This window comes from Lagopus muta, chromosome 10 (genome assembly GCF_023343835.1).
Source record: "Lagopus muta isolate bLagMut1 chromosome 10, bLagMut1 primary, whole genome shotgun sequence".
Classification (NCBI taxonomy): Eukaryota; Metazoa; Chordata; class Aves; order Galliformes; family Phasianidae; genus Lagopus; species Lagopus muta.
In genome coordinates, this window is record NC_064442.1 from 5,237,358 (window position 1) to 5,262,686 (window position 25,329).

Below are 25,329 nucleotides of genomic sequence, written 5' to 3' on the forward strand. Positions count from 1 at the left end.
CCTTTGATAAAGCACTGCTTGCATGCATATAATTCAATTAACATCATCAGCTTATGCTAATTTTGAATTTAGATGGCATGCTGGAAATAAACAGGAGTGTTTATGTCTGTCTAGAAAGAAAACACAATGACAAGCTTCCCTCCTCCACGCCATACACACCGCTATACCCACACCAGTCTGCACGCACACTGCAATCCGGCCAGCCCCTGCCCTGCGAGAAGCCTTCATTTAGCTGCCTGTGCTCCCTCCATTTCCTAGGGGGATTTGGACAAGCAGAGCAGCCAAAATAACACAGAGTGACACATAAACATCCCTTGTCAACCATTTACTCTTTGCTCTACTCCTCTGCCTGTCACATTCCTGATTTTGTTGGTTATTTTTCTGGCGTTGGTTTCTTTAATTTAGGATGCTCTATAGATTGTGGGCTACAAGGATGGCAAGGAAAATACATTTAGAAGTGGAAAGGATTACCCAAACCAGGAAGAGTGCTTCATTTAGCATAGCCTGGCTGTCCATAAGAAAAGGCATGTCCCAGCCTCCCCCAGCCCACTGCAGAGCACAACTTACATGAGGAGAGGTCAAGAGCCATGTTGACGTATCAGGTCCCAACAACAGCAGGGAGTGTGGTTGTGAACACATCCAGGAGGGAGACCAAGCCTTAAATCACAGAAGATGAAAGAAGCAGCCTTTGTCATCAGATGGAGGGAAAGAATTCCTTCCTGACTTCATCCTTAGCAATCAGGTGAGCAGCTCCTACGCAGCCATAGCAAGCAGACACACGAGGAGCTGTAAGGTCTTACAGGTTCATCAGCAGGAGCTTCCCATGTTTCATCCGGGTGGATTTCCCTTGCCCAGGATTTCTGTGTATCTGGGGATGAGCAGGGCAAAGTGTTGATTTTGAGGGTGCTGTTCAGAGAAAAAAAACACAGCAGTATATGACATGTCTTAGTGCGAGACATGCAGAACTCCGTGCTGGGAATTCATCAACTAGGGATAATTTTTATCTCTGATTAAAGCTGTGAGCAGGCACAACTCTTTCGCAGTTGACAGCTCTGGGCAAGGAATGGATATGGCAGAATTGTCTAAAATACAACTCAAGTTAATTTCCTTGGATCCTTCAGTTCTCATCAACATGGGCATTTTCTGACGATCTGATTTACTTACCAGCAGTGCCCAGTCATCTATGCCAAGGCAAAGGAAAACAGAGGACATATGCTGAAAAATTTGTAACATGGTCCCCTAATCAAGTGCTGGCTCCATCCTGTATCCTGTTATAAATTGTAATCTACATTGTGTCTACTGTACACACACCATTATTCTTTCCTCTGATGTTTCAAGCAGCTTTGTCTGATTGCATTTAAATACTTTTTTGAAGTCATTATTGGTTCTCCACTTATTTATACGTTGCAGGGCTTGGTGGTTATCTCCTTTTCTTATTAGGAGAGGGACTCAAGGTTACATTTATTCTTCATATCCGAGGAGCCAATTAACTTCCAGGCTCCCCCAATGCCATCTCAATAAATAGAGGCTGCTGTAGCCGTATTTCCTTCCAGAGGGAGACCAGGATGTTCAGCCAATTCTGAATCCACTCATAGCACTGTTTCATGGTTGAGATATTCAGAGGACAGTCTCCACTGGAGAACTGAGCCCTTCTCTGACTGCTGTGTGAGCCAATTTCTTCATCATGTTTCTATTATTCTCAGAGTATCTGCATATCCCTGCCCAAAGGAAACTCATTTCTGAGCAATATTATGTTGAGTATCTTTTGTTGGAGGTGGGGGACATGAAGGGTTTTTTCTTAAGGTTTGACAATAAAATACACTCTCATTTTTTCCTCCTGTAGCCTCCTTACTTCTCCCTACAAATCCACAAAACACCCTTAAGATTATTTACCTTACATTTACAACAGCTATGGGTTAGACTGGCCACTGTGCTTTCTGGAGCAAGGAATTAAAACACCAATAGCGGCTTTCATGGGAACAGCTGTCCTAGAAAGAGAGAGCACCTGGGGCACAACCCCTCCATAAATAGTGTGGCTCCAACCCTCTTAAATATCCTGAGTAAGCCTCACTAGGAGTTGTGGGGAGCCATTACATATGCTTAAGTCCATATATCCCACCAATATTAAGCTTTCTCTCTGCTTGGGGGCAGAGGAATGGTGCCAGCATCAGGCCCTTGTTGAAGTTGGCAAACTGATAGGGGCAGCAACGTTTATGGTGATCTCTGCCTTGATGCGTGGCAATGCACTGCGCCTCGTCTCACTTTCTGCAAGCCCTTTTTTTCTATCCTTGAAGGCGAGGCCGTGCAGGTGGCTGTGTTCCCTGGGACAGGGAGAGTTATGTGACTGAAAGTTGGCTGAGCCCTGCCGTGGCATTGTGCCGTCCCAGCTGGCAGCACTACATCATCCATGCAGTGCCAGCCGGGATCAACCAGGAGTCAAGGTCAGGAAGGCAATGTAAGGGGAGCCAGCGCCACGTGGAGCAGCTCAGAGAGGATGTTGCGAGTGTGGGACTGCCCAGCTATGGCTGTGAAACTCTGTAAGGGGAAAAAAAAGAGCCAGCTTCACACAAAAAAGTGCCATTTTGGTTGAACTACAAATGAAACCCAGGCTGAACTGAAAGGCAAAGAGGGTCACAATGGGTGGCTGTGATGAACACACAGTGAAGGATGGAGTGCCAAATCTTGCCGACAAGGGGCAAAAAATAAAAGCTCCATTTGTGAACCTAATTGGCGCATGACACAAATGTGGTAGCAGTAGTTGAGCCATCCCATCTGGCACTTCTTATTAATCAAAAGACTCTAAAGCCAAGGAAACCTCCAAAAATATCTATCAACAGGAGCTGAGAAAGGGAGAATGTAAGGCAACCCTAACTGTGTCTCCAGAGGCTGTGCTTGATGCTAACAGGTGGCAATGAACACTGCGTGATTTAGAGCTCAGAAGGGAATAGGAATCTGAAAGATCAAATATCATTCCAAAACACAGCCAAGCTTTATGACCTAAATATTTGAGCTCTGAGTCTTCCAGGACAGACCTGAATTTGAAAATGGGGGAGAGGAAATGGTTATATCAGCTCCAGCTCAGCATTTCTTGCCTTAAAATCATGTTGGCTTTCATGGCTAGCTCACCTGACATGCATACTTTCTCTAGAACACAAAAAAATACAAAGAAAACCCTCTTTTGTTCAGATGCTAGACTTACTGAAACCCACTTCTTTCTTCCAATAGCACCTAGCATCCCTGACCCATTAAGTTGCGATAACATCCACACTCATATCCTGTATGAGGGCTGATTGGATGGTGACTGGCAGAAGGTCTACAAGTGATTTATGAATACGATTCTGTAGCGCTCGTCAATATGCCTTATGAACAGCCTGCTTCCTTGAATTGCAGTAGGCATCTTTTCTACAAAGATGCACACGGGTCTCAAGTGCATTGCAGGCAGCAAGAGCTCTGCAAGACAGCAATGAAGTGAGGAGAAGGAGTTCAGAAAAGGAAGCAGAAGCTCTGGAGGAGAGAAAAATAATTTGCCCAAGAAGTTGCAAGACTGAAGCTCAGCAATGGAAGAAGCTTGCTGTTTTGGCAAAATCTTGCCTGGATTTTGCCACTGGAAAATACTGGAGGACTCCCTTAACTCTGTATCTGTTATCTTTATCTCTTAGCAGCACTCTGGAGTAGAAAGGTAACTGAAAAAGAGTTTATGCACCCCATAGTCAATATTAAGCAGCAATATTAGCTATCACGGGCTCTCCTGGTAAACGGGGTCTGAACTGGTGCTGACAAAGATTAGAAGTGGAGGCTGCAGAGAGTGGAGAAGGATTTGTTTGCCTTCTCTGTTGTGTCAGAACGAACCCTGTGAAAAGAGGACGGTGCAGCTTTAATAATAAAAAAAAAAAAATGAAAGAAGGAAAGAAAGAAAAAAAGAAAGAAAGGTGCCTCAGTTGTCTCGGCAGCTGATCAACAAAGGAGCAGTCGTGAGCTGTAACCTCTTGGAGCTGCAGTCTGGAACATGACACATGTCAGGCTATGATAAATGGTGCGGAGTGTGTGCAATTTCAAGCGCAATGCCCTTGAGATGCTCAGGACCCCGATCGCAAATGTTATTGTTAAATTAAACCTTAAAGGAAGGATTGGAAAGGGGAGGGGTGGGTTTGTGCGTGTATGTGCGTATGCGCGTGCGTGTGTGTATTTATTTCTGTATGTATGGATGGATATACGAAGCACAGAAGAGATGGGAAAAGTGGCAAGGTGAAAAGAGGAAAACTTTGTATTTCTTTTAATTGAATTTTGCATCTCCTAGTTCTGGCTGAGCCATGGGAGAACTTCAGGCAGGATTTTCTGTCCTACGGTCATTTTATTGCATTTGCTCCATCATAATTTAATAGCTAGAGATCAGCTAAAGTAAGCAACGGTAAGAGTGAAAAACAAATAAATAAGCAGGTACAGTGCCACACATGTGCAGCTCATCTAGCTCAAGCATTCTGCATCCATGTACCTTTTAACGGAGATAAGTGGCTTGTTTCTTAGTTAGGCTGATTTCTGGCATGCATTTGTGAGGCAAACACACTTAAAAGATGCTCTCAGAAAGAGGGGTGGTGTTCGCAGCCATAACTCACCTTGGGGAGCATAGGCCTGGAGGCAGATTTCATCCCCAGCCAGTAGGTACAGCCCAAAGTTTGGAGCACACTACTTCTGTGGTACCGGCATCCTACTTTCCTCCTGTGATCTAAGCATCAGAGCTGGAACAGAAGCAGTAAATAGATGTTTTAAACAAGAAATTGAAATAACGCAAGTATTGGAATAGAGAAGAAAACAGAATGACTGAGAGACAAAAATAACCACTCTTACAACCTGAATAACCTTTTACTAGGAGAGGTGGTAAGGAAGGCTCAGTGATCCTTGCCCTCTGGCTTTTGTTTTAGGCAGGTGGAGTGGGGAGGGGGGACCACATCTCCTGAGCTCCCATCTCCTCCCTCTTGCTCCTTCCAGGGAACAAGATCCAACATACCTCCATGCTGAGGGTGTCTCTTATCACTCAGGACCTGGACTTTAACTTGCTCCTCTCTTCTATTCCTCCTGTCACTTATTTTATCACTTCAGCCTTTGTCGTGTTTCAGCTCATGCAGATTCCACAGAAGTCCTTCCTTAACCTTCTTGCCTTCCATATTCCCTCCCCCATAGCATCCACGCTAAGTGCAATTACTGTAGGCAGTGCAGGAAACACAGAACAGAATGGAGCTGAGTAAATGAGGAGGACAACACGGAGGGGTGAGGTATGGGGTAGGGGGTGCTGGAAAGTGTTCAAGGGGAAATGCTTGCATGACTTACATAATTGAAGAGAAAACAAGGCATATGAGCAACATAAACCCTCCACAGGAAAAGAAGATGGGAAAAGCCTTTAAATCATAATAAAAACTCAATTCAAACAAGCAGTAAAAAATAAGAAAGAACTAGCAATGACTCATCAGGTAAGATACATTGTTTGCATTAATTTCTACCAGACACAAGATAAACCCACTGGCCAGGAATGACCAGCATAAGAGAGTTCCATGACCTATATAAAACACTTAAGACAAGGAGAAGAAGAAGAAGCCTGGCCTCTATCAGCTGTATCCATCTGCTTATTGCTCCTGGTTGCCTCTACAGTAGTTCCTTGCTTACTGCAGCCTTTAGGGTGACATGACAACATTATAATTGAGGCCCAGATTTGGGAAATATAATGAATGCAAAAAAAGTGCATTAGAAACCAAAGTTCTAAGTATTATTATTTTTAGAAATCATCTTACAAACATCCTATGGCTTGTTTTGTGCTTTTTGGCTACCGTTGCCTAGTGTCCAGGAAAAGTCAAGTCCTTTTTCGGTTCTTTGGAACATTTTCCCCACGTTTCTTTTTATTAAAGAAAATAAACATTAGACAAAAGCAGACTTTATTGTAACTATAAATAATTCAATGCAGATGGATTCATGGAAAATAGCAGCAGGCAGATTTTCAGAGAGAAAAAAGAGGAATGCTCTAAGGTTAGATGGTGAAGAAAACAGAAAGGGTGAAGAGTCAAGAAACCACAAGTTGTCTTGAAAAGAATAGATACAAATAAGACAGTAACAAGTGATGGGTAAACGAAAATAAAGGTAACTTGGAAAGGCAACAGAATACATTTGAAAAGTTCAGGTTTTTTAGTTATAAACATGGTTGTTTCCTAGTGCCACGGAAAAGAAGCCATTTACTGTTGGTCTAGGAAGAGATCCTTTTCGTAATATCCCACAGTGATTTGTTATCTCTCTCATCTTCCCTTCTTTCTCTTTAGGAAACAATTGGCTGCTGCTTATAACGTCAAGATGATTACTGAACATCTATGTTCATGATGATTCTCACATCTAATACTTGCTTCATGTGACAACCCAGACTCAGGTGTGTGGCCAACTTTCTTTAGGAGCACACAGGAGTGCATTGCTCTGTTACAACCTTCTTCACAAGATCCTGTGGACTCAGAATCCCAAGTGGTTTAAACAGATGGGTGATGATACACTGACAGGTACCTGGGAAATAAGCTCTGCCATTTGATAAAACTGTTCAATACTCTGCCTCGTTCTGGAAAAATGCCCTTTGCATTGCTTTCTCTTGAACTAATGGACAGTGGCCATTATTTTTCTTAGCTGCTAGAGCCCTTTAAAATACAGATAAAATACTGAGGAATTAATGGGAAGCTTGGAAATCCAAAGTCTACTTTCAACCTTGGAATCAGCCCATTAAGCAGCATAAATCCAGTTGTGCCACAGTCCAGGTGGAAGAATCTAAAAACAATTCTGAAGGGTATCAAAATGCTTTGAGACCCTAATGGAAGATAATGCCCAGATACAGTGCATCTGGTTCCATTCGTACACCTATCATCCAATACCTTTGTTCATATACGTGTTTATCCATACTCATCCAACACCTTCATCCAATACCTACTCATATATTTCACAAAGAGTCCTCAAACCATTTAGTTTTTCTCTCTCCACCGCTTATTCATCTGAATAAACATCAGTACACAGCCATTGAAGTCAGAAGGCTCAGAAACACACTCAGGAACTCTGAAAAAGTGGAGAAGTGAACTGATGGCAGAGAAAAATGAACAGGAGAAAACTCCTCTTTTTCTGTTCAGTAGTTAGGAGGAGTTGGTGAGGAAACGGGTGGTAGAAAGGAAGAAAGACATTCACAGAAGTGGAGCAGCTTTGCTTGATTGCTAGAAAACTTTTCAAAACCACCGATTTTGCTGATGTTGCACAAGAGAAATGCAGTGGCTCCTTTAGGTATAAGTTCTAAAGGGCAAAGGTGAATAAAAACCAGTTAGGGACTAAGCTGGAATCACTGAAGCCAGCACAGTTCCAAAATAAACCCAAACCAATGAATTATGGGAATACTTCTATGCACCATGTGAGACACACAGAGCTTGTTTGTGCAGACACTCTTTGGAAAGGGATTGTATTTTTGTGATGCATTTTGGCTTCTTCTGTGTTTGTTGTTTTGTGGTTTTTTTTGCAAAACCAAGTGGCAATGGATGCTGAAGCGGAAGGCGGAGGAGCTTTAGAACAGGTCTGTGAAGACAGCTGGGTCTGTCTCTTCTTCTCAAGGTTGCTTTTGGGAAAAGCGCTGCAGTAGCAAGCTATCTTCTGCAAACACAAGGCATCAGGAGAGACAGAAAGAAAGGTTTGCAGGAAAGAGAACCACCCAGCTAGGGTGAAGAAAAGGCTTACTCTGGGCCTGTAAACATTTGAGAAACAAAAGTAGAAGCACAGGGAGAAATCATCTTGTCATTCTCTGCTTTGCTACACGCTGGGGGAACAGCACATTGTTCTCCAGCTGAACAATGCCCCGTTCCCACCAAGTGAGATTTTCTCTCAATGGGAAAAGAATGTGAGCTTTACTTTGCTTTATTATCAACTCTATGCATGTGGAGATAACTGCACAGGCTGGTCGGTCTCTGAAAAGCAAAGATGCATTTTGATCAAAATTGGATTACTGGGCATTTCATTTCTCCTTAAGAATGGTTGTGAACTGATTTCTCATTTACTCAATATGCAAAAAAAATTAACAAAATAAGAACTGTCAAGACTGAATAATGATGTTGAAAAGAAAAATAAAGCCCCCAAAATTCCTGAAAAATAATTGGAATGAAGCAGCTCCAAGTCAGATTAGTCTTAAATCTTCTTATGATGAAGGTTCTTGCAACCAAAGGCAAGTTATTTCATTAGGCTGGTTCTGCATTTTTAATACCCGGTCTATCAATTTAATACAATATTTTTTGGTTATCAAGGGCAGCTTTTTATTGCTATATATTAACAATATTGCAATAGGTTTAGGAGCAGGAGCCCACAGTCAAGGCAATCACAGAATTAAGTGCTTAGTCAAGTCCCAGTCAAACTGTGGTCAGATGGGTTAAAGGGAGATGGACAGAGCTGCCAATCCCAAAATACAACCCAGCCTTCAGTCCATCCTGCAGCCAAAGGAACAGCACTCTGTTGACTTTAGCAGACTCTGCAATGGAAAATATTTCTGTCCAAAACAAAATTGGCCTGTAATCCGGGTAAGCTATTCAGGGCAAACAGTGGCAAATTTAGCCCTTTCTCCTGTTTGTAAATCGTCCATGTACGGACTTTGTTTCTTTTAGTAGCTTTGTATGTATTCTTCTGACAAATACTATATATAGAAATATTTCAGCAGACTAGCAACATTGATTATGCCTTGTACTATCTGTGATAGATCAAGGTGATCACTGGTCCTCTAGGTTATGATGCGATTTAGCCACAGAGTCAATATGCAAAAATATCAGTCTAAGACATACTGTATCAGATCTTCATGAATTTTAAAGCGCACGTCTGAAGCTCTTCCTCAATCTATTTACCAAATCAGTATGGCTGCTCCCAAATTAAAGTGCTGTGCCCCATAAGCAAGAAGATCAAAGTTACGAGCCATCATAATCTTGCCTGTGCTAGTAAATAATAGCAGATTCAACTGCAAAATAAAAGCAGCTTTGGGTGCTATATTATTAACATTTCCAAAAGTTTTCCTAATGATATCAACCTTTAGTTCAGGTTGCCCAGAGCAGTTGTGGGTGCCCCATCCTGTTCAAGGCCAGATTGGATGGGGCCCTGGGCAGCCTGATCTGGTGGGGGACAACCACGGCAGGGGTTGGAACTGAGGGAGCTTTAAGGTCCCTTCCAACCAAAGACATTCATGATTCTGATTCTCAAAGTAGCCCAGAATGCCTGGCTGTAGATCCTGAGCTGAGCAAAGTGGCCTAGACTAACATAGATGCAACAGAGATGTCCTCTTTATTTTGAAACGTTTTATATGCGTTTTGAAGGATTCTTAGTGATAATAAGGTTATAATAACCGAAAGAGAAATGTCTACACACATGCCAAACACCAGAGAGATCCTATATGTTTGCGTCAAATATGGAGGCAAATTCAATTCAAAGACTGGGAGGCTCAGCCTGATGGCACTGAAATCTTCAATGATATTTGCTAACCTGGGCTTTATTTATTTAAAAATTACAACTTAGTGACTTACAGATTTCATTTCTCTCAGGGAAAATACCCGTGCAGATGACTGAAGGATATCCACATACTCATTAATACATTCAAGCAAAGGAAAAGTTGATCTATAATCACAAATAAACTGTTACCTCTGAGATAACTGATTCTCAAGTATGTCAGGGAAAGGAAAGCCCTGCATGGGTCATGTTGACTTCTCATCTCAACGTTTACTTACGTTTCTCCTCAGGAAGAAAACTTTTCTTGCTGATGTACCACTCTCTTGTAATAAAAAAAAAGAAAACAATCCCCTTCTGCCGACATTCCCTTCTGAGTCTGAGAACCTCTATTGTCTTTTCTCTGGTAATAAATGATAATAATTAAAGGCAAATACACAATAATTAGTCACACTAGGTTTATCCATCTGGCATACCTGTATCTCATCACTGTGTCTTTGAAACAGATGACAAGCACCATATTGCACAACATCCTGCTAATGGGTCTAAGCAGGGGAAAAGAAGGTAAAAGGGTTACCACAAAAAGAGGGAAAAAAAAAGAGAGAAAGTGAAAGAAAAAAAAAAAAAGGTCAGCAACAGGGAATGAGAACATTATAGACATTATACAGCAATGAAAAAATAGCCGTGGCCGACTGTCAAGTTGCAAACCACTTACTGGCAGACGTGCTTTCAAGCGGGGTTAGGAAAACACGGAAATATGTCTCACTCTGCTTAAACTACCTCCTGCTTAAAATACCTTTACCTGACGTACCTAGTGTTGAAATGAGGAACATTTCCTGGAATATTTTAGCTGGCTATACAGATGTATGAAGGAAAATGAGATACTTTAAGATTTTTTCTGGGACACCTGAAAGGTCTGGGTTTCGTTCAGAGGATTGTGTTATGGACCAAGTAATCAGCTATTTTGGTCCCACTTCACTGAAGGCTGATTGATGCACACCAGGAGTCCCTCCTCATCCCTATCAGGGCAGCAGAGCAAAATTAATATAGCAAAGAATTTTTCAACAAATATTTACTCCTTTAAAAAAATGATCAGACAAGGCTGGCATTTGATTTCTGAGAACTTCTGAGAAGCAGATTTACTTGTATAAATAATCACAGAGAGCCAATTTCAGTCACATGTATTCAGATTTCGATTAAACCTTCACAAGTGCTTCACCTCTCAAACAAGCATGAGAAACTTGCATGCACTGAGGGCTGGTTGCTGGTAATGACTTTCTGGTTGCAGTGCAGCCATGCCCAAGACAACCGTCATGGAGTTGGCCAAGCTATGTTACCTAGCTACGCACACACACAAAAAACCATAAAGGCAAACAGAGGCGGTTCCTGGCCTAAGCCTTTACAATCTAGATATAAGACGAGCATCAAGTCATTTTGTGCTTCCCTAGATTTAGCCTGTCTGTCTGAGGCTTGCATAGCTGCAAGCTATCGGTTGGCAGAATAGCCAATCATATATCATGAGGTAAAACAAAAAATAAGTAGACCATTGGTAATTTATACCCATTACTCACCAAGGCTTCAAGGCAAAATCACGCTCTGGAAACATCAGGCTGCTCTGTTACCCTTGTTATGGGAGGGTTTACATCTGGCTAGGATTTAGGAAACATTTCAACAGGTTCTGTAGGTGTTATTGAGCCCAAAGTCATCCCAAGCTATAACATATCTGATGGGACTGCTAGCTGCTAGCTGTCCTTCATTGGGCATTCTGGTCTCAGGAAGACAATACTGTGGCGAACAAAGGCTGAACCTTACCTGTGTTTGTCTGTGCTCAAGCTTTCAGGGTTTGGTAAAAATACTCAGGCAAATTTGTTTTCATGCAGCAATTCCAGTACAATAGGAACTCAGATCTAATGAAAGAAATTAGAAGAATTAAAGAAAGGAATGGAAAATGTGATGTACTCCTAGCACCCTACATCTGACCATACTGACAGGAGGAATGCATCGCAAACTCTTTAGAAGGATGGGTTTTTTTTCCTCATACATCTAGCATTTACCTTACATGTGGTTTTCCAGCCCAGAAGCAACTCATCTCAACCTGGCTAAACTCATTGGTGTGCATTACACCCAGTATGCTGCAATGCTCTGGCATTACTCTGCAAACGAGCTGCATCTCCCTCAGCCTGGTAAGCACAATGAGACTTTGGGATAGGGAGTGAAAACAGAGCAAAAGGCTCGAGTTTGTTATTAATTCTTCCTAAGCAAATTAACTGGGAGCAGCTTTTCAACATACTTCCTGTGCATATTTTCTATACAAAGAGAGCTTCTCTTGTTTGTTTCTCTCTTCCTCTGGACAGTCCCTTGTGATGATTTTCACAGCTCTTATGGAAACAGCTCATTGTTCTGCAGCAACTTAATTAAAGTGTACTTCCATGCAAAATTAGGCTATTGTATTTATTTAAACTTCATGGTAATTGCTGTACAAGGGCTGTGTCTACATCCGACACCACACACCCACATCTCTCCCCACCCCACCCCACCCCACCTCACCACTCCCAAAGGAAATGGCTCATCCTGCCCTGGTGGAACTCCTCATTGACTCAAGTGATGCATTTGAACTTTAACCTCTGGACAGCAATATTTGCTTGCCATGCCAGCACTTTTATGGATGAAGGGTATGCGTGAGTAGCTCTGAAGAAAGAAATGTGTTGCTTGTGGTTTTCTTCTCTAGAGCTTAAGCTAATTCCATTTTGAATATGGTATTTCACACTTTCTTTACTAGGTCCCTTGGCCTTTCCTGGGCTGGTTTTCTTTGTGACCAAGTACTCTAGTACCATAGGAAAGCTCTTTTCTTAAAATCTTTCAAAGTTCATGAGCTCCACCTACATCATCTACAATGTTAAATATACAATTTCAAAGAAAACACAGCCGTCACGTATCACTTTATGTTCAAACATTATCCAAGTAAAGTGTAAAATGAAGCTCTATAATTTAGTTTCTCTCCTTTTCTTTGGGGGATGGAGGGGTGAGAAAAGGCGGAGATCATTGCAAGTTGTTTGCAGAACATTTCCACGCAGAAATATGCTGATTTTCAAAGAGCTGTTAGTAAAATCAAACCAGCATCAGATTTCACTGACTCCACTATGGCTGAATGCGTCTAAGCAGAGTTGCGGTGAGGAATAAAAATAAAATAAATGTAATTAAAGCATCCAAGTGATCTGGTGCCAAGGTGATTGGCATGCATTACTTTGTCCACAGAGAATGAGCTCCCCAAAAGAGTTTTGCTGGAGCTGCACCAGCAGACGGGAGCTCTGCCCCTCTCCAAGATCATAACGAATGCTCAAATTTGAGTGAAGAGAGCCCAGTCACACCACGGGAAGAGGAAAGCTGAGGTTTCTGGCTCATCATTGTCAGGATGAAATTGCACTTTCTGTCATGCTCTAACATCTTGTTTAAATCAGTGTTGTTGCAATGCACTTGCGTAGAGGGGTTTCATATTTAACCTAATTTTTCAGATTTGCTGATTAATATACCAGTGTCCAGCAGTTCATAAATCGGTTGTCTAAACACAGACAACAATCCAAGGCCTGTTCAGAAATTATCTCGTCTGTTTTCTGCCAGGCTTCTATTTATGCAGTTGATAACCTCCACTTTCTTTCCATCTAAACTGATTATTTTCTTTCATACTGTCCCACAGGGCTGTATGCTTGTGAAACTCTGAACTGGCTCTCTCTTCTAAATCGTCATCAGGAGCGAATTACTATTGCAACATCATATCACTATCGCTCAGATTTGCTTTGATTTATCTGCAGGCTGATCCCAATAGCCCAGCTCTGCTTTCCTGCTGAGTGGGTATGTTAATGCAGCTATTGTCCCAAATCTTGTGGTAGGCTGACCATAGCCAAACTCTTTCTTTGCAGTTTGCCTGTTTGGTTGATGGGCTCCATCCTGACATGAGGGCTGTGTCCACCACTTGGAAGAAGATAGGAGAAACCCTTCAAAAAGCAGAAACACGGTAATTCATTGCCTCTGAGAAAGCTTGAGCGTAATCCTTTGGACAGAGAACAGCTTCAGCTGGAGATTTTATATCCATTGACAATTTCTTTAGTGATAACTCTGACTATTCCTCTTCTCTGCATAACTGACTGATCACTGTATAAATGTCACTGAAGTTTCATGACTCTGAGATAGATCATCCAGCAAAATTAATATCCTTGACACTGGAATATCTGCTTTGGCATTCCTTGTCCTCTTTCATTGTTTGTTGCAACCACAACCAGAGTACTCATTGTACAACAAAAGGATGTTTCCAACCCCAGGAAGACTCCAAAGAAGTTTGGTGTTCAAAAGCGCATATAGAGGCTCTAGATAGGGTTTGAGAACAGCCTGATGCAGGTGTTAGATATGCAACTCAAAGGAAGTGCATTCCTGTCTAGGGCCTCTCACCCTGGGGCAACACAGGGTTTAGTAAATACGTAGGAAAAAAAAAATTAGAAAAATGGGTAATCTGTTTTTGTTGTTGCTGTTTTGGTGTCCACCCTCTCATTGGACTAGGCTCAGTTTCTAGGTAGAAAGGAATTTGGAGGATTGTTTGTGTCACTTCAGTTTCACTCATTTTCACTCAGGGCTGTAACCTCAACTGTCTGCAGTCTGCTCTTGCACATTTCTTCTTGTGCTGGTCTAGGAAACTAGGAGATGAGCTCAGCATCTCAAATAAGCTCCCAGTTTCACCCACAATCCCTCCTGAGCACAGTGCCTTGGGCCCCCACTCTATGTTGGACTGCTTCATTAGTGCAATCCCTTCTCTCCTCAATGAAGGGCTGTTTTACTGAGCTTATTTGTACACACCAAAGGTTCTGTGAGGAAAGGCAGAGACGACAGCTTCCTTTGATGCAAACCTGGTAATACGAGTGCACTTGCTGGCATAATACACCTGCACTACAGCAGGAAATGCAAGTGAGGTGATATTTGATCTTCTGCATTCTTACGATGCTCTTTTTCACATGGTTGATATGGCTAACACCAGGCAGTGCTGTATCAAGGCCTGACCCCAAAGGAAGCATTTGGCAGCTTTATAAACCAGCCAACGTCATCCTTTAACCCTTGCAAAATGCAAAATGCCACACCTTACAAGGCCTAAGGAGAAGAAAGAAGGAAAGCAAAAATCTCAGCCACGACAGGAGCAGGGAGAAACTTCAGCTCTGTTATCACTCCCCTTCATCTGCTCAAACTCCTCACTGCAGGGGTTGTCATGGTGATGCAGGTTTGACCTCTCACTTTTTACTCTTCCAGGAGCTAAAAAGGTAAAAATGAGCCATTCTGTCTCGAATGAAAATCAGCCTCCCTCTGTCAAAAGACGCTGAATCGCTTTTTTCCCCCTTTGTCAAACCTGAACGTTTCCATAGGTGACATGGAAATAAATAACTGGTGCTGAGCATCATTGGTGGATTCAGCAGGATGCAGCCATGGGAGAAGGCTGAAGAGCAGCAAGAGCGGTCCATACCCAAGTTTCCCATTAGTCACAAAGCTCCATTGTCCCAAATTTCTCCTCCATCTCTGTGGTCAGGTCCTCACTCAGCCAGCTAAGCATGGGGTTTGTGTTTCTGACAGCTCTAGGGCAGAAAAATCAAACTATTGATTGAACTGTGTAGCGGCCTCATAAGGCATTATTAGCAGCCTGCTGTAAGTGAGACCAGAAAGGGTAAAATCGTTTCTTTTTATTAATATCCTTGAGTCAGGCTTCAGCAAAACCCAAGGTTTGGCCAGGTTGGTAGCTAAGTGATGGCACCGTCTCCCTGTCTCTGCATGAAGCTGGTAATGCACACATAGGGGTTTATGTCTGAACGAGGGGGTGGCTTATTTACTGGGATAGAGCCCCAGTCTGAACTGTGAGCCAAAGTAATCTCCTTCTGTCGATTACTTTTGAATCTAAGTCCTCTGCTTTGATAACCAAATCCTTCCCTGCTTTCTCGTTCCCTCCTCCAGTCTCTCCTCTCACCAGTGCCAGGGTAGCATGACATGTGAAAGCAGCATGACTTCAAATCAAATATTCAGGTTAACGATGAGCTGACCTTGAATGAAACCTTTGAAGAACTCTGATGCAGACTCCTCGATGCTTTGCATGGCTCCATCAAATCTCTCTCTACCAAAAAGGCTCCCCTAGTTCTGGCTTAAGTGAAAGCTACTGAATTTATTTGACTGAAGAGAAAAAAACTAAAGCATATACATAAAATATATATATATACACACGTGAATATATATATTGACTGTGTGCATATTTATATATGCCTTATATATATAAAGCATCAGCCTTAAAAACCTGCTAAACTGCAATTGAATTCTGGAGTCATCTGAAGTTCAAACGTTTCTCACGGTTTTGGTATTAAAGTTCCTGATGACCAGCATTGCTGGACCATGTATTGCTGTATAGGTCCTCACAGCACCAAGCAGAAGTCCAGCTCATCTACAAACACTGTTATCCTCAGATTATCTCTCTGGCAATTCTTTATCCACATTCTCATTTCTACCTTTGTCTCTCTCTCCAAATGAGCTTTTGTTCAGTGAAGTAGATTCCACATTTTCGTGAAACAACTCAATTTAGCCACGGTCTGGTGGCCCTTCTCCCAGCACCAACCCCACAGACACACACAGTAACCCACAGTTACACTCCAGTGCATGAGACACGTCCCTCAAAGGATGGGGGCTTGAATACCTCTGATGTTTCACAAGAGTGAGGACATAACTGCCTACCTTTTGCATCAGCCACCATCTCAATCAGTAACTTCTAATCTGTTTGAGAACTGAGGAATATGGGTAATACCACCATAACCTACCTTACTCCTTGGCATCACCTCTCACGTGTGTAGTTCTTCCCTTCCTTATCACATTCTTGTGATAGTTCTCAAGCTGCTCCCTCCTCCACTTCCCTCTTTCTGGTTTTGGGAACCAAAACTTCCTTTAACTCCAGCAGTGACCGCTGCTCCAAAAGTCACTGTGACCACACTGTTCATCCAGCAGAGTCATGGGACACTACAGATTGCTTCTCGCTCTCAGCTAGCAAGTCACCGATGTCCTAAGTTATGAAGACAGATGGTATTAGTGCCAACACTTCAAGAGCATCTCACAGTAGGGCATTCCACAGGTTAATTATACCTGAGAAACTTCTTCTTTTACAACATTAGATCCCAGTGAGCCTGGTTTGCCTCTATAAAAGATGGTTTTCATATTACGTGCAATCCATTTCCCCAGCACAGATAGGCATTGTCTATGATTACGCTTTACAGGCAAAAAAATCCCCATATTATCTCAGACATACCCTTTTGTCTTAATTTCAGCTATACCAGAAGCAAATCCAGCTCTATTTACACTTATTTCAGGGATCGGGAGTGAGAGAGATTGAAGTATACAGTGCCCTAATCCCATGTTTTCATATCATAATGCTCTGAAAAAAAAACAAACTGGATAGTTGAGGGATGTTAGGAAGGTTCCAACTTCTGTATATTTACGATCCTAGGTTCAGCCCTGAAATGCAAATTATGAAGAACTTCCCCTCTACCACCCCTTTCTCTCTCTTGCTCTCTTATCCTACATTTTCTGCAGCCTGAAAGATGTAAGTCATTAGATAAATGACTGCCAGTGGAGCGCTAGAGCTGTAATGTAAACTACAACGACTAAATTCATATGAAAAAAAATAATACATCCCCCAGAGAAAAGTTCTGCTTTTCACATTTAAATGTACTAGTTATCAGCTATTCCTGCTCACAGGGCATTAAAATACATTCTGCTTCCTAAGTCCTGATGCAGCTCTAACTGGACTCCAGCTCGGAGCTAAAATAGCACATATTTCACAAAGTGGTGTAATGTAAAACTGTCGTCTAAACATCTCTCTTCTCTCTAGGTCTCTCTCTAGGGCTTTCTCCACAGAATCCTGCTTCTTCTTTACAGTGTCGTCATTTATGTCTTTGTTTATTAGTGGAACGAACTTGTCAGTAATTGTCTTCCCACCAGCTCCCGCCCCAGCTCCCTCTATGCTCCTCTGCCCAGCTGGGGTCAGCAACAATGGGAAACACTCCTGCCAAAGATGCTTCAACATTGGCCCTACAGCGTGCTGTGGGGTGAGGAGGCCGCTCCCAGAGATTCCCGAGCCCAGAGGTCCCTGCTGGAGCCATGACCAGAAATAGCACTGATGGGAGTGAAGGGGACTTGGCAAGGAGGTCACCGTGCAGCCTGGATGCACACACACGAACCCAGCCCAAGGGCTGGAGGAGGTGTATGGTGGGGCTCGCAGGACAGATGGGACGACCTTCCCACCTCACCATTCTAATTCACTGCTTTAACCCATGTGCTCCCTGGACACAGCCTGCAATCCCTCTGTCCTTCCTCTCCTCCCAGGGATTCGCCTCACGGACGGCTCGCTGCGGGTTCCAAAGGGGCTGACAGCATGGTAGCTGTCTGTCCGTGGCAAATGCGAGATAATTTAAAGGACTTTAATCCTTTTTCTTTGCCAGTCCGCCTGATGAGTTCGTGCAGGGTGGTTCGTACACAGTAAATTCACACCGTAATTTACTGTGTACTAATTTCCCCAAGCTTTTAATTTCACAGTGTCTCAGTTTCCTCATCTGTAAAAGAGAGATAATAAATACTTTCCTTTCTGGCAGGAGTGCTCGAGATCCTTCAGCAGTAAACATAAAAGCAACCATTTTAAAATAGTTACTTACAGAAACTTAATTTTCAGTGTAAGCACTTATTTGTGCCTGATCTCCTACTACAGCAGCATGACGCCAGCAAGGAGAAGCAAATCAAATATAAGAAGTAAATAAGCCTGCTAATAATGCAGTGCTGACCATCACAGCGTTTACGTGCAACTGCTGTTGCAAACATTTGAAAGCTTTCTGCTTCCACCCACCTGTGATTCCATTCAAAGCAAACGCCCCTAAAACGATGCATTTGCAATAAAGACATACTGGAGTGTTTTCTTTTCAAAAGAACAACGTGTCAGGAAGGCCTAAACCTTGTATTCCTTGGGTTTTGTTTTGAAGGAGTGCTGCATGATCAGACCCAGAAAACAGTGTGGTTTTTATTTCGGATTTTTCTAGACTGCTGTAGCCCAAGGGTCCGTGCTATAAACTGGAGGAGAGCAGATTTTAAGAGGAACATGGTAAGGGCTGTTTCTGATTGGAATGTTTGCTTAAAAGTTTTCCTGTACAGGAACTTTTCCAAACTGGTCCCAGTTTCAGCCCTGGCCAGATTTGCCTTATAGGCTCAGCTCCTGAGATCTGCCTTTATTCTTTCTGCTACAGCTGAGACAACAAGAAAAGAAAGTTTGCCTTTAAAAATTGTTCTTCACACTGAAATTATGAGTGCCAAATTAAAACCTAAATACTGCTGAGGTCAGAAAGCCAACAGAAAATCAGGAACTTCCCTCATTAATGCCCACATACTGGAAATTCTGATTAACATATGAAACAGAACCCTCTGAAACATATATATACGAATTAAGACTTTTTCCTCGACTGCTGAACAAAACTTTTAGATCTCTCCTTCTCCGTTAACAAAGCAGTTCAAACCGAGTTCCCTCCTTTTTAATTCTGCAGGTATTCCTAAGCGATCTGCACGCAGGCAGGCAGAGAACGGTTAATTTCCATCCTCCGTTGCCTCCTTGGGAGTTTCACCCCGCGGTGTAATTCCGCTTCGTTCCTTCCCGTGGAGCTCAACTGCCCTCCGCTGGACGCGAGAGGCAAACGCACGCTTTCGTTTTACCGACAAAAAGAAAGTACGAACTCGGGGCGTAATTCGGTTATCCGGTCTCTTCTCCTGCCTGTCCCCATCACAAAAAGTCCCCGGGGTTGGCATGGTTGGAGTGAATCGTTTTGAAAATATATGGCTGCCAGGAAAATCACTTTCACTCCATCCCGGCCAAATGGCTGTTGTGCTTCTTGTTCGGGCAATAACTTCTAAACAGAATATCTCCTTCTAGAACTGCAGAGTTCGACAGACAGGAGAAAAACTATTGGGAGGAGGCACAATTAGGGGGCTTGGTTTAATTCATTTTATTGCAAAGTTAGGGACTTGAGAGCACGGGCTCTTGCACTCAGGAGTCTCCTTTAATGTGCTTCTGTAAAGGCTAATTTCTGCAAAGCTCAGAAATAAATAAAATGAAACCTCTAAGTGTTGACTGCAATAGCCCTAGCAGCAGCAGCAAGCTGGCTGGCTCCAGCAAAAGCTCTTGTCCATCTGCCCGACATTTCGATGCCTCAGCTGACTTGAATTAGGAGAGAATAACTTGGAAGGGTTTTCAATCCATCCAGCCCCAAGTTAAGGAGCCCTCTGGAGCAACGATTTCCATCACATAAGCTGCACAGGGAGCTCCTGGTTGTGCTCTTGATGGCTTTATTAGAAGCACAGTGGTGGATCAGTGCAATACCAAAAAACAGCCTAAAAAGGAGGAGAGTTGCCCCTGACCTCCTTTTGCAAGGCACAGAAATAGTCGGGTGCAAAGGGGGAAAAGAAAAAAAAAATCAGCTGAGAGCACTTCACCATTCCCTGTACCTAACATTATGGTGCCTTCTCCCCTCAAGCATGCACGCCTCCCATGCACCACATGTTGCAGTGAACTTTTGCTCCTCAGAAAATGGGACAACACATTTTCCCGTGCAGGCGGATGAGGACATTTGCATCCATTTCCTGCAGCTTGGAGCTGAAGGCTGCCATTTTCTGATCAGGTTTAACATTGTTGGTGCCTTGAGATTTCTCTTTTTTGCTGCTGTTGAGGCCCTGAGCTGCACTGTCTGGTTGAGTCTGCCCATCACACATAAGGAAATCGAGTAGAACCCTGACCCTCCGCCTTCTTTGCTGTAGGAGTCTGCTTTGTGCTTTCCTACATTTCTGCAAACCCTGCAGTCTTTGCGTAGATGCAATCCTACCAAGGTGGAGATTTAGTTTGCCTAACTGCAGGATCTGACCTTCGGAAGAGCATTCTAAGTCCCTGCAGTTCTGATTTGGAGCTTAAGCTTTGGCCTGGAATAACAAGGACTGTGAAGGAAGCAATAGGTTACGAGCTGGGTGAAACCATACCTGCTTCTTGCCAGAAGAGCTAACAGGATTCAAGCAACTTCTATTTTCGTTTCCCTTTACAGAAAGAAATAAAGATATTCAAACTTCCCATACGAGCTGCAATAATGAAAATAATGTGCACATTAATTTGTACGGGGGTCAGTGAGTCTCCCCAGCTCAACGATTTTCAAACAGAGTGCGTAGTAAGCCCATAAAGCATTTATTTTTCATAATTTATGAAGCATTACATATTGTGAGTCCACAATGCCAGCTGACGTAATATGCAATAAATTTGAAATAACAAAACATTTCTCATGTTTTTTTCCTCCTGATGTGACAACGTGGGACATAAATTTTAAAGAAAGTTGCCGGAGAAGACAAAGGCAAGGCACAAGAAAAGTATGCTCTGAAATCAGTGAGTGCTTCTATTCCACCAATCAGTTAATGAGCCGTTCCCCCGCTCATGGCTGCAGCGTTCATCTTTTTGAAGCCAGAGCAATTGGATGCCAGGGAGAGATGCAGCCCTGATCTGAGAGCACAGCCAGAGCCATCCTGCCCTGCCCTGGGAAAACCCAACCCAGCACCTACAGCAAAGGGGTGAAGAAGGCAGTGTTGTGCAAAGCTCTTTTTCTTCCATAGCAATTATCATCCCCTTATTTCTGTGGAGAGCAGCAGTGCTCTTTGCTCTTTTAAGGATAACTTTCCCATGGTAATTTTCAGGAGTATATAATTGTGAGACTATAACAGAAAGCACTAAGCAAAACAACCAAACTCACCTATATGTGGCTATGAAAGCAAGCTGATCAAGTCTCATGTTAGAGAAGATGCATTGCAAGGCTGAACTCTCAGTAAACTCAAGTTACTTCCACCATGCAGCAAGGGTGCAGCATTCAGCACTGTTGGGTTTTGTTTGTTCTTGTTTTGTTCAAAGCTGCACCAAACCAATGTCTGCTTGGAAAAATGCTGCAAAGCAAGAAAGAGGAAACTATGGAATCACACAGTCATTAAGGTTGGAAAAAACCTCTAAGATCATCCAGTCCAATTGTCAACCTATTAACAGTATAGCCCTCTAAACCACAGAACTTACATGGATGCATGATGCAGAGCAGGAGTGAAGGGCAGAACAGAACAGAGTAACAGAAAAGCGTCTTTCCCTGGGGTCTGTACTCCAACTTCCCTTATAAACAAACATGGAAATACTTACAGATCACAGAAAGAATGCATTGCAATTAAAAAATGATCTGTCTTTTTAATTTCAGTGTCAGCCTTCAAAGGTTTTGATTAAACTTTACGCCAGAAACCTAAAAGGCAATGAAAAAAAGCCACACCTCTATATGAACAGTTCTCATCAGAAAAGATGTGAAGCTTAGCATCTTGGAAGCCGGTTTCCTAGGGCAGACAGCAAGCTATGTGAGCAGGGACATCTACTGGCAGAAGAGCCAGAGCTGGCCCTGCCCTGAGCAGAGTGAGAGAACTTTGCATGAAAAATCATCTGTCTCAGTGACAGCAGTGGGTTTTGCCTAATCCAGTAAGAGGAACACACAGGGGAAAGGGAGCAAAGGAGACTGGCCTGTGCCCAGGGTGAAATTAAGTTTCCCATCCCAGGCTGAGGTAATGGAGGAGGATGCTGGGTGCTGTCCGAACCATCCCATTTCTAACCTGTTTCTGCTCTCCCACAGAATTCTCCCCATGCACAGAGGCAGTAAGCGTGGACACAGCCCTCCACCAGGAAGGTCTGGCCATTCCTCCCCTTCCCCAGCAGCAGATACTTCAGGCAAGCAGCCGAAATGTTGTCAGAAGTAAAAGGCTCCTTTGCCTCCTCTCTGCCCTTTAATAAAACCACAGGCGACAAGACATATTTAATCCCTACTGGAAAGATATGTACACTGAACTGATTAGACAGAGCAGGCACCAGCCTGACCCCAACATTTGAAACACTGTCTACCGTTCTCCAGACAGGACGAGGATCACGAGGAGGGCAGGCTGAGTGTGAGAAGCTACTTAGAAGTGTTTGTTTTTCTCATCTCCAAATCAAGACAAATTTCTCAACTCCTTGTAGGAGTCCTGGTTCTCTAACTCATAAATGGAAAGAAGTGAGTGTCTTTTTTTGTTTTTTTTTCCCCTTCCTGTGTCTTCTCTCTCCCCATACTGCTTTCTGCCTTCAGGGTATCTGTTCTATACTTCCAAAAAAATCCATCTGGTTATTTTACTGTAACACACTTACCAGAACTGTAAAATCATAGGGAAAAAAAAAAACAACCCCAAAACCATTTGAAAAGGACCTCTGGGGGTTTCTAGGCCAACCTCCGCTTGAGGCAGTATTAACATCAACACTAGATCAGTTTGGAGACGGTCTTGTGTAGATGATCCCTGAAAGTCACCAGGGAGAGAAATCCCACCCCTTCCCTGAATGACATGTCCTACTTCTGTGCTGCACTCTAGGTGAAGAAGTTTAGTTCTAGTTTTAAACACGAACCAGTAAAATAGTTCTTAGTTGTGCACAGTACAGCACCAGCCTTGGAGGAATGGTCTGAGATCTTCTGTATTTTTCTGTACTCCTGTCTGACTGCACGTGCTGGACACGAAGGCTCAGGCAGGACAGGCATTGTCCCACAGATAAATCTTCAGTGCATTTTAATGAAGAGATCCTTCAAGGCTCCCTTCAGAAGCAGATGATTTGGTACTTGAATTTCTACACAAAAACATTAAAAAAAAAAAAAAAAAATCAGTACCTTCTTAAAGTCAGTTCTAACTTTACATGACATGTATGCTACCTAAGTTAAATACAGCTGATATAGTAAAGCAGGCTAAAAGCCTTCTCCCCTGAGTAGTGACTGGCAGGGCTTCCAAATAATTAATTTGCAAACAGGAAGGGAACCAAGCAGCAGTGCTCAAGTTCAGTTTGTAACTGGATTTCAAAATCGTGCATTGGATGACCTGCATTGGAGCTTGAGTTCAACCCATGTTTTTCTCCAGTACCTTCCCAAAGAAAGTTCAGAATTGGGCTTAATCTGGTCTAGCTATCACATCCCCACCAAGCAATGGGGGAGTTAAAAGGCTGAGAGGGACTGACAGATCAAGCAGGAGTGCTAGGAAGGAAGGGAACACAACGAAGTTTTGATGGATACATTGGCAATGAGATATAGTCCCAAGATGGGATTCGTATAAATACCTCAGACATATGATAGCCCCAAGTCCTATTTCAGGGTCATCAGTCCCAAATATACTCACCCTCCCTTTGATTACACAGGGGTGTCAGCAGATGTGTTGTTCCAGGCTCTTCCCAAAGGCATTTGCTGAAATCCAGGCAAGTGATTCTTCAGAAGTAAACCATTCTGAAGCCTTTCACCCAGCTGACATTATGGTGATCAGAAAATGATACATAAGAGTATATTTCTTCACAGTTCTGGGCTTCATTTAAAACATTTCACCTGCTTGCCTTTTTTCCTTCTTTTTTTTCTTTTTTTTCCCCAGTCATTACACAAAGTCTGAAAGATAAAAGAGGAAATTCATTTTGTTACTTTAAATACTTATCTCAAGCTCTCAGTTTGACTACGTCAAATGCATGCAGCATGCTAAAAATGCACAAGGGAAAGAGTCCCAAGTATATAGTTAAGGGATTGTAAGAAGAAAAAATAGAAAACAACAACAGCAGATCATAGAAGAAGCAGTGTCTGAAAAATGAGAAACAACAAAAAAAGCACAGAGCTATAGCACGGTAGAAGAAAAAATAAATATACCACATAATTTATTGCAGGGAGAGTTCTGAAGAAAATGTCTTGTGAAATAAATACAATGCTCATGAGGACAAGAGATCTCATTCATATCCAATCTGTCTTGTGTAAAGAACTAGGCAATAATGTTCAAGTAAGTGAGTCACTGCAAGATCTCCCAGTTCGGCTGAAGATTGCTCAATAGAAATAATAACAAGCCACAGAAAAAAGACAGTGTAAGTACAGGTGGGAAAGGGATACAAACTCAGAGCAATAAGCACATACAAAATACCGAGAGATTGCAGTACAAAGTAAAGGCATGATATGTGTCCTTCTCTATCTTACAGACTGCTTTTCTTTCTGTGCTTCTTTGTGACGGTGAAGATCTGCTGCCATGCTCAGGCTGACAGCCCCCCCGTGCTTGTGCTCGAGATGGCACAAACATAGGCAAGCTGGATAGAGGGTGACTTATTTTTGGATCTGAGGTCGGGGCCATCTCTGTGAAGGGACATTGGCTTCCCTCACAGTTAGCCATCAGGATTCAACATATGATACCTTTTGGTGCCACCAGAAACCTGTTGGTGGAGGAGCAGAGTTGCTGATGCCAAGCTCTCTTCAGGTGGTGGTGGCTCAAGCGTTTAGCTAAAGGATACATATTTACTGTGCAGCATCTACACCTAAATAACTCAGAGGATAGCATTTAGTGTGTGCCACGTGACATTTTGGTATGAAACAGGGCCACTATTACAGTCACAGAATCACTAAGGTTGGAAAAGACCCCTAAGATCCTGTAGTCCAACAGTCAACCCACCCCCACCATGCCCACTGACCACATCCCTCAGGGCCACATCCCCACGGCTCTTCAGCATCTCCAGGGACAATGACTTCACCACCTCCCTGGGCAGCTGTGCCACTGCATCACTGCTCCTGAGAAAAAATTCTTCCTAATATCCAACCTGAACCACCCCTAGTGCAATTTAAGGCCATTACCTCTTGTCTACTGTGTGCAGAGCACTGTAGCCACACTGGCAGAGCTCCCCACCCAGCAAGCAGATGGACCTGGGAGCTGGGGCCTGATTCAGCCTGCCTACACCCG

The 25,329-nt window shown here is 43.0% G+C and overlaps 1 protein-coding gene across 1 annotated transcript in view; it reads right to left on the reverse strand.

The window, feature by feature from the left end:
• The window catches only part of LOC125698021 (uncharacterized), a 56,406-nt gene that overhangs the window by 30,024 nt on the left and 1,053 nt on the right, over nt 1–25,329 (reverse strand). Inside the window, exons 2-8 of the mRNA XM_048955820.1 lie at nt 23,752–24,008; nt 21,297–21,483; nt 20,542–20,595; nt 16,302–16,540; nt 5,006–11,378; nt 4,614–4,736; nt 568–906 (exon numbers count right to left, since the gene is read on the reverse strand). The gene's annotated coding sequence lies outside the window, so the exon portion shown is untranslated. The remainder of the gene's footprint in view (nt 1–567; nt 907–4,613; nt 4,737–5,005; nt 11,379–16,301; nt 16,541–20,541; nt 20,596–21,296; nt 21,484–23,751; nt 24,009–25,329) is intronic.